Below are 9,193 nucleotides of genomic sequence, written 5' to 3'. Positions count from 1 at the left end.
ACACACACACACACACACACACATATATATATATATATATATATATATATATATATATAATTTGTTTAAAAATAAGATCAAAATGTCTTATAACCTATAATTACAACAAACTAAAAATAGGTATAAAACCAATGGACTACAATTTTACCACAAAGTGTGAAGAAAGCCACAGTGGATTAAGAGAAGGAACTGGGAGGCCATTAGTTTTATTAGATTCTTGGTGAGGGGAAACACTTAAATATTTACCAAAAGTCAATATTGTTATAAAAGTGATTTTTTTTCCTAATAAAGTTTTTAGATGTAAAACCGCAACCAGTAAGCTGGTATTCAGTTTGCTTTAGAGCTAGAGATACAGACTTGTTGTTTCTGTGCCTTCCCAGTGTGCTCAAAGCCCTGGCTTTGATCTCCAGCCCACATAAGCTGGATGTGTGGACACAAGTGAACAGTCCCAACAATCTGAAAACAGAATCAGGAGGATCAATATTTTGAAACTATCCTCAAAATGTACAGAGTTCAAGACCAGGCTGGGCTATAGGAAGGAGAGTCTATATTAAAGTCAAGTTTTCTTCATTTGCACAGTAGAATTCTTCTTTTCTTTATTTTCTTCTTCATAAATATATAGCAGAAATATTTGGTGGGTTATTTTAGTTATAAATGGTATTACTAAGTGTTTATTACATTTCCTCCAAATTGGGATGTGTTTTAACGGTAGCTAGTTGTATATGAAACACAAACACTCTCTATGACCATCTACCATTTACTGAACATATTTTTAACGTTTTGATTCACTTATTGCCTACTTTATTATATTTTAGTTGATTGTTAAAATACTATTTTCTCAAACTAGAAGCATAACTAAGCAGAAGTTATATTTAAAAATGTATAATAAATACAGCTACTTTAAATAACTATTCTACTTGTAATCTCTTTTTAATTATATATAATTAATTTTAGAAAAGTAGTTCCACATGATTCCAGGAAGGCGAAAATTTATCGGTCTTAGCCACCTTTTAATAATTAGGATCTGAAAATGCATGAGGCCCTTTTCTCTGAAATTAAGGAGCAGTTCTTTCTCTGCCAGCTAATTGATCGTAATGTGAGGAGGGCAGAAGTACGAACCAATTACCACACAGTGGTGGACCTAACTTAAGGATAATAGCAATTAGAAGCCTCTGAAACAGGTTCATTCAGGATTGTTTCTCTGCTACTTTCAATGATGATGAAATCTTCCTCCCCAAACCATACACAATTTGCCTCTGAACATGACACAAGCTCCATTTTACTTCTTAGTTCTTGATCCTCTTAAAAATGACAATTATCTTCCCAAAACCTGATAAGTTTCATATCCAACCTTAGAGATATATTTAAAAGAAGGTATTTCTCATGTAAGTTTCACAAATATTTCTAATAAAAGTGTTTCTGACTGTGTGCCAGCTGTGACCCCTGATAAGTATTCTTTCAACTATAGCCTAGTAACTCACTTTCATCAAAAACTATTAAAAGGAATAGTTTTCATCTGTGTCCTATTGTGGTGAAGATTTGCCATGACCACTGAAGCACTTAAAAAGAAAAATATTTAATTGGGGCTGGCTCACAGTTCAGAATTTTAGTTCATAATCATGGCAGGAAGCTAGACAGCAAGTAGACTGACATGGTGCTGGAGAATGAGCTGAGAGTTCTATATCTGGATTGGCAGGCATCAGGAGGAGAGAGTCACACTGAGACTGTCAAGTTTCTGAAACCTCAAAGCCTCCCAACCCCTACCAGTGACACGTGTCTCCAACATGGGCCACACCTACAATAATTGCACTCTATTGGAGACTATGGGGGCCATTTTCACTCAAAGCCACCACAAGACTTAAACAGGTAAGTGATACTTAGTGACAAAGGTGCTCTAGTTCACTCCAAAGACAAATTCTATAATAGTATGTGCAGTCTTTTACTTAGTGCTTCTGAAACCATTCCTACTGAAAGGAATTTGTTTGAATTAATACAGGGTAACTATAGTGTAGTACCTCCCATATACAGAGAAACATAGAAAATAAAGATAGATAATACCATTTGTATAATATTATCTAAGTAAAAATATGATTAAAAATTACTCTTTAAGCACTTTTCAAATCTGCGGGATAGAGAGTAATTTTAGATCATATTTATTAATTTATATATTGTTATATATTTACTATAAATTATTTAGAAAATATATTATAGAATATATTATAGAAATATATTATAGAAAGTATATTCATAAGTAGTTTCCTTTTATCAATTTTTAATTTGAGAGAGTAAATAAATATAAATCATCATTAAATAAGTATATCTCTGGTGATATATGCTATCTCCATTTGCAATGTATGAAGTACAAAGCCTCTCACATACTCTCAGACTTGAGAAGCCCTTCTGTTTAGTGGATGGATGAACTCATATGGGCTATAAATTGACAATGAAAATGAGCAAGCTCTTCAGGTCAATTAAGATACAGAAGTGTGACATATTTTGGCATGAACAACAACACAGGTAAAAAAGTCAGGGATAATGAAATTCATGGAAGAGAAGATTCAAGGAAAAACATCACAGAATAAACATTCACTGTATGCGTGCTGAAAATACTTGTGGCAGCAGTGGTTGAAAGCCTATAGTTCAGCCCTGATTGAATGGAGCAGGTGTGGTGATAATGAGCCAATTCCTGTAATTTATCCTCTGATCTCCACATGCATGCTATGGAGATTTTGTTCAATTGAGATATTGTTCGAATAGTAAAGCCTAGAATGCAAATAACCGACACAAACTTTTAAAAAGGCAGACTTCATACAAGAATAAGAAAGAAATATACATTTCCATAGTCTTCCAACTCCATGGAGTATTTGGAAATTTCTGTTATCTGGTGAGAATTGTGAAATTGTGAGTTTAATTTAATAGCAGTGAACAGGGATAAGTATAAATAAATTTACAGATTTTTAAGCACGGGAAAAAATCTGGTTATCTACAACCAAATGTAGACATTATTCAACACTGTAATCCAACTATACTCACAGCAAGTCCCTTAGTGAGAGGAGCGATTGTGTGCATCATGTATTGCTTAGTCAGCTATAGTGGTCAAAACAGATAGTGAATTGTTCACCTCAACACCAAGATAGATTAAACGAATTTTGAAAACCAATGTCAGCCTACAGCTAAAGTTAAAAAAAATCCTTGGAGTATGTTTGGGTGTGCTACGGAGTTCACAGTAGTGACCTTGTTGTTTGGCTTGACTGGATAATTGATTATTACTTATTTTTGAATCTTTGCATGTGACTTTGTGAATCCCATGTATATTTTAGATGCCCTGACTTCCACGATTGTCAAATAAACTAAAACATGAATGAAATCAGAAAGCAAAATCTTAATGCATTCCATTACAAAGCGTCTGAGGCTGCCTGACAGGCTACCCCAGTTGGAAGTGTAGATTTTGGAGCAGTGAAAAACACAGCTGTGTAGACCATAGTGTATAGTAGAGGTAGGAAAATCTATTTTATTTTAATGTTGTGGAAAACTTTGCAGTCCAAAACCACATAGATTTTAACATGAAGGCTGCATAGAGAAGTATCAAAGGCCCTCAGTTCTGCAGTCCCACAGAAGGAACTTTCACATACCAAGGAAAAGGTGAAAATAAAGCTGTCAAATGAGTAAGAATCCCATAAAATTTGAACACTAAAAATACTTTCAGCATAGGTAGACTGGTATTAACACACTCCACAGTGAAAACTTATTTCTAAAATAAGCTAAATGTTGTTTATAGCAAGAAAGATACATTGTACTTCGCGAAGATGATTATCAGTGTATCAAGACTCCATTTAGGGTTCCAGACACAGAACAGAGCTCCCTATTGGAAACTACTCATGTTTGGCTATGTCTGTGCCCATTTTTATTCTATCTGCAGTTAGGTAAAGCAGAAACTTACAGACTGGCTATGACCTGTGCTGCTGAACCAAGAAGAGGTGTAGAATGTTGTTTATTTCTGTGTTATTTTTAGGAGCACTGCTTCTTTAACTCATCCCATGCTCCCTAATCTGACATCACATCCTCTCTACCTCCCAGTGACCCCTACACTCAATTCCCTGTCTCAAATTGCATCTTTATACTTCATGAAAACCTTGCAAACTATTTCTGATGACCTTATCTAGAAAGCAGAGTTTGTTTGTCTTATCAGAAGAGCCTGAAATTGGAGGACTCACTATTGCCCAGTACCTTGTAAAACAATGGATTCCAACTGGGCCATTTCCAGCTGGAATTTGGTTGCAGTTGTGCTAAGTTCATGTTGACAGGGGAAGCTGCATCTGGAAGAACCAATGCTTTTCCTCCCCAGGTGGTGCCCTGAGTTCTGAGAGGATGGACCAGTGATGGATGCCATAAACCTGAGCAGTTTTCTGTCCCATTTATTTTTATAGGTTCCACACCTCTAACATTATCATAATAATGTTTTAGGTTTCTAACATATGACAGTTTGTAAAAGTAACTAATAAAAATGAAAACAGTGTATCAAACTCGATGAATACTTTGAAACAATTTCCAAGTGTGCTAATTTTTGATCTTCATGTAGAACCACAGTATTTTGGGAAATCATTAGAGAATTTGGAAGGCATATGTGACATTAAGAGGAAAGGAAGGTCCCTGGACAGCCAGCCTGTGGTAGATGGAAGAAATACATCCAAGCACCTGATGTGAGCATCACTAAGATGGATGACTGTGTTATGGAGAGTCTACTGAGTAACAGGCAGACATGAGGAGGCCATAGTAAGGTACTGGTCTAGGCTGCCACCAAGAGTCAGGTCCAAGTCCAGGGTCTTATGACACCTGGGGTCTGTGTTGATGTCCTAGGCCCATGTTATCACCAAAGACTGAAGGAATGTACTGTTAGCCCTGCCCCTCATCAGCCACAGCACTTGGGAGAGTTGGCTCTGCCCCATTGCCTAAGCAGCTCAGTAGAGCTCACTCTGATATCAGGGAGAGAGAGTGAGCCACCCCTGAGAGTGTGAGTGTGGGATAACTGGTCTCAAGCATAGTCTGTTGTAGGGTGGCATGGGCAAAGAGATGCCCCCCACTCTTTGCCACCTGTGGCAGGGGAGAAAGCTGTCTGTGAGGTCATAAAGACTGGGAGAACTGGCCCTTCCCTTGACAGACTGCAACACTGGGGAGAGCGGGCTCTGCACCTTGCCTGGGCAGCACAGTAGAGCTGACCCTGGTGGCAAAAACTGCAGGTAAGCAGGCCACAAGAACCTGAGAGCAGGAGAGTAAACCTTGCCCCTTATCAGCTGAAGCACTGGGTGAGCTAGCTCAGAAAGTGCTGGAAATCTTGTATTGGTGGTGTGAGCTCACTAGAAAGAGCAATCTATCCAACTCAGCTACCTCTCAATCCCAGATCTGGGACTTTTAATTGGCCCACCCCATCATCTACCCTATCTGTTATTTGCTAGAGCCCATGAAAGTGTCAGTCCTACAGATCCAAAGTTACAGGACCTTCATGACATGGGATAACAACAGGTTATCTGAGAGAAGTTCAGATGAGCATCCAGTATAAATGGTGTAGCAGAAGCCAGAAGCCTCAGTCCAGAGCAATGACTTCTTGAAGTGAACACTTGCAAGTAATGATACGTGGCTAAAAAGGTATACTCTGTTACTATAATAAGATCTTTTATATTCTATATTATATTATATTATATTATATTATATTATATTATATTATATTATATTATTTTGGGATTAGGTTGCAAGGGCAGAGGGCAGATTCAAAGGGATAGAGATGAGTTGAATTGGGGTGCATGAGTTATTTTAAACAAAAAGGAGAAGAGGGAGTCTAAAACACAATAAAAACAGATCCTAGAAAGTTTAGTCTCTATTGTATCTCTCAATTCTTAGGTATATTATAAAAAGCAATTTGATTTTCATTTGAGTAAATTTAAGCAAGGGGCTATAATAGTTAAAAGACTTTTGTCTATAGTTAAATACTTGGCTTGGAGATTTAAAGTTGTATGGTAAGTTAGCCCTCATTTTTATGACTGAAGGTGGTAAAGGATTTGAAATGTTATCACGAGTTGGCAGCTGCATTCTAGTTTGCCTCCATTCTTTCAGTTTGCTTCATGATACCTGCTATCACCATCAATACACAGTGTTGCCAGCTGCTCTTCTGTGCCCCAGTAGCCTCATGCCATGCACCTATTATGTACAATTACACAACCATTTCTAACCACTTAAATCTATAATCAGCCCAAAACAACAAAGGTTTCTGCTCAAATGCAGCACATTCTATGTGTGTATTCAGGTATAAAATTATTTTAATAAGGGATTCATGTAAAATTTCAGATGATTGTAAGATCCTGCTAAAGATCAGAATTTCTCCCGCTCTCTCTCTCTCTCTCTCTCTCTCTCTCTCTCTCTCTCTCTCTCTCTCTCTCTCTCTCTCTCCCTCTGTGTGTGTGTCTGAATATGGATATTCTACTGAAAACTGAGGGAGATGTTGCTTTCTGTGACTCTGTTATTCATGTTTACCAGGGCTGGAAACAGATGGCACACCACCTGACTCAGAAGAGTCTAATGTAAGATTCATTGTACTTCACAGGAAATCGAGGATTAAGCAATAATACAGAAGGTGACACAGCACCTCAGTAACCAGTCACACAGTATGATACAGTCAAGTGGCAAAGGGAGAAGAGAAAAAGACAAAGAGAAAATGAAGTCATCTTACTATAGGTCTTGATGATTGCTATATTAAAACGCAGGCACCCTCTATTCCCAAAACTTTGACTGAAGCAATAATAGTTTGTGATTGTTGTTAGGACTAAAAGATTGTTCTGGAGGTATGGAGAGATCATTCAACAGCTAAGAGCACTTGATGCTCTTGCAGAGGACTAGGATTTCATTCTCAGTACATTTATGTCATCCTAAAACCATCAATGACTGCAGTTCAAGAAATCCTTCATAGTCTTTCTGGTCTTCACTGGCATACACATGATATAGAGAGATCCATACAGGCAAACCATTCATACATATGAAATATAGTGTGCTTTACTTTAAGACTGTTCTGGCATCATTTAAGAATTGTCTTAATTAAACACCAAAAATTCTTTCAATAAATGTACAAATGAATTGGAATGACAAGTCTAAGTAAAGTACAAACTGACCAACAAATATATGAAAAATGTTCAACATCTTTTGTCATCATCAAAATACAAGTCACTGAACCAAGCATAGTGGATCATGACTGCAGTGCCATCACTTAGAGATGGAGACAGGAAGTTCTCTGAATGTTTGAGGCCAACCTGAAAATCTTAGTAAGTTGAAAGAGAGACTAGACTACAGAATGAGACCCTGTTTCAAAAGAACAACAGATAAATTTCTGCATTGAGATTTTATCTCACCCCAGTTAGAATGTCTTTCATTAAAGAGTTAGACCTGGATTTGATAGTCTGTTTTCATGATTACTTAGACAGGCCTTGGGCAAGAGGAAGTCAGCTTGGACTACACAGAGAATTCAAGGTCAGTTTAGATAACTTAGTAAGGCACTCTAGTTCAGTGGATAGTAGTACATCTCTTCCAGAAAACACAAAGCCCTTTGTTTGATAAAATATAAAAAATAAATAAAGCCAACAAATGCTAACGGAGATTCAGAAGAACAAAGGAATCCTTAAGGCATAGCTCATGAAGTTCCACTCCTACTGAAAAACAATTGGCAACTAATGACTTCTTAGGGACAGAGACCCAGTTTTCTTTGGACATGGCCCTTAGAGACTGACAATTATCCTGTGGATAACTGTACCTATATGTGTGCACATAACTACAACACTAGGTGAACTCAATGAATTTAATAAAGAATACATGAAATAGAGAGGAGAAAGTTGAGGGCTTACAGGAGGAGTTGGAAGGAAGAGAGTGGGAGAAGTATTTAAACAAAACATAAGATTTGTCTCTGAAATTTTCAAAAAATATTTTTTTAAAGAACCCTCACAGACAGATGGTAACAAGTTAAGTTACTCCAGTCTAGTGTACAAAAAGTATAAAGTTTTCTAAAAGTAAATCAGTAGGTAAATCAATAAATAAATATAAGAATAAAACTTTAGGTAATTACCATGGATATATATACCTAAAAGTATCAAAGTCGACACAGACTAGAGTTACCTGAACACCCACATTTATCACAGCACTATGCCCATGACCAAGTTAAAAAATCAACAGTTAGCCATTAGTGGATAAGAGGATAAAATAAATGCCACGTAAATACACAACAATTTTTTTCAGCCACAGATAGGGATGAAATAATATAATTTTCAGGAAAATGAATGAAACCAGGAATCATCATAGTAAGGGAAATAAATCAGATTCAGTGTGCCAGTTTGCTTTCTGTTGATGTGAGGAAACGTTAAAGCAGCCTGGGGAGGAAAGGGTCCTTTGCCTTCCGTTCCATATCACAGGCCATCACTGAGGGAACTCAGGGCAGGGACTTAAAATCAGGGACCTAGTCAGAGACCATAGAGGAGCACTGCATATTCTCTTGCTCTTCATGGCTTGCTCAGTTTGCTTTCTGATGCAACCCAGGACCAGGACCCCCTGCCCAGGAATGGTGTTATTCCTAGTGGTCTGTGCCCTCCCACATCAATCATTAATCAAGAAAACACCACTCAAGGTTGCCTATCTATAGCCAGTCTGATAAAGAGTTCCTCAATTGAGGTATCATCCTTCTGGGTAATTGTAGTTTGTGTAAATCTGTCAAATTAACCATCACACTCACAAAGAGAAGTATGACATATTTAGGAGAGGGAAAGGGTATAAAATCAAAAGAGGAAATGTTAGGATTTGGAAGTAGTAAAAGGGTAATTGTAATCAAAGTGTATTCTATGCTTATATGAGAAAAATTATAATTAAATCCATTACCTTGTATTTATACTAATAAAACTGTACATTAATAACAATGAATTTGTATTACCTTTGAGACATAATAATAGAGAATTATGGAGACACACTTATTGAATATGTAGAAAGGGGATCTAAGACTAGAAAGGTGGCTCAGTGGCTCAGAGTGCTTGTTGCTCCTCTGGTGTACCTAAGTTCAAGTCCTAGCATCTACCTTAGGTGCATCATGACTGTCTATAACTGCAGCTCCTGAAGATCCAACAGTCTCTCTCTCTCTCTCTCTCTCTCTCTCTCTCTCTCTCTCTCTCTC

General features: G+C 37.2%; 1 long non-coding RNA gene across 1 annotated transcript in view; it reads left to right on the top strand.

The window, feature by feature from the left end:
• The first annotated feature begins 5,205 nt into the window (after window positions 1-5,205).
• The window catches only part of LOC110307404, a 72,171-nt gene continuing 68,183 nt past the window's right edge, over window positions 5,206-9,193 (top strand). The window contains exons 1-2 of the long non-coding RNA XR_002379382.1: window positions 5,206-5,237; window positions 5,454-5,643. This is a non-coding gene — a long non-coding RNA (uncharacterized LOC110307404). The remainder of the gene's footprint in view (window positions 5,238-5,453; window positions 5,644-9,193) is intronic.

This window comes from Mus caroli, chromosome 12 (assembly GCF_900094665.2).
Source record: "Mus caroli chromosome 12, CAROLI_EIJ_v1.1, whole genome shotgun sequence".
Lineage (NCBI taxonomy): Eukaryota > Metazoa > Chordata > Mammalia > Rodentia > Muridae > Mus > Mus caroli.
Note: the sequence above shows the minus strand (reverse complement) of the source record. Positions and strands in the feature narration are given on the sequence as shown.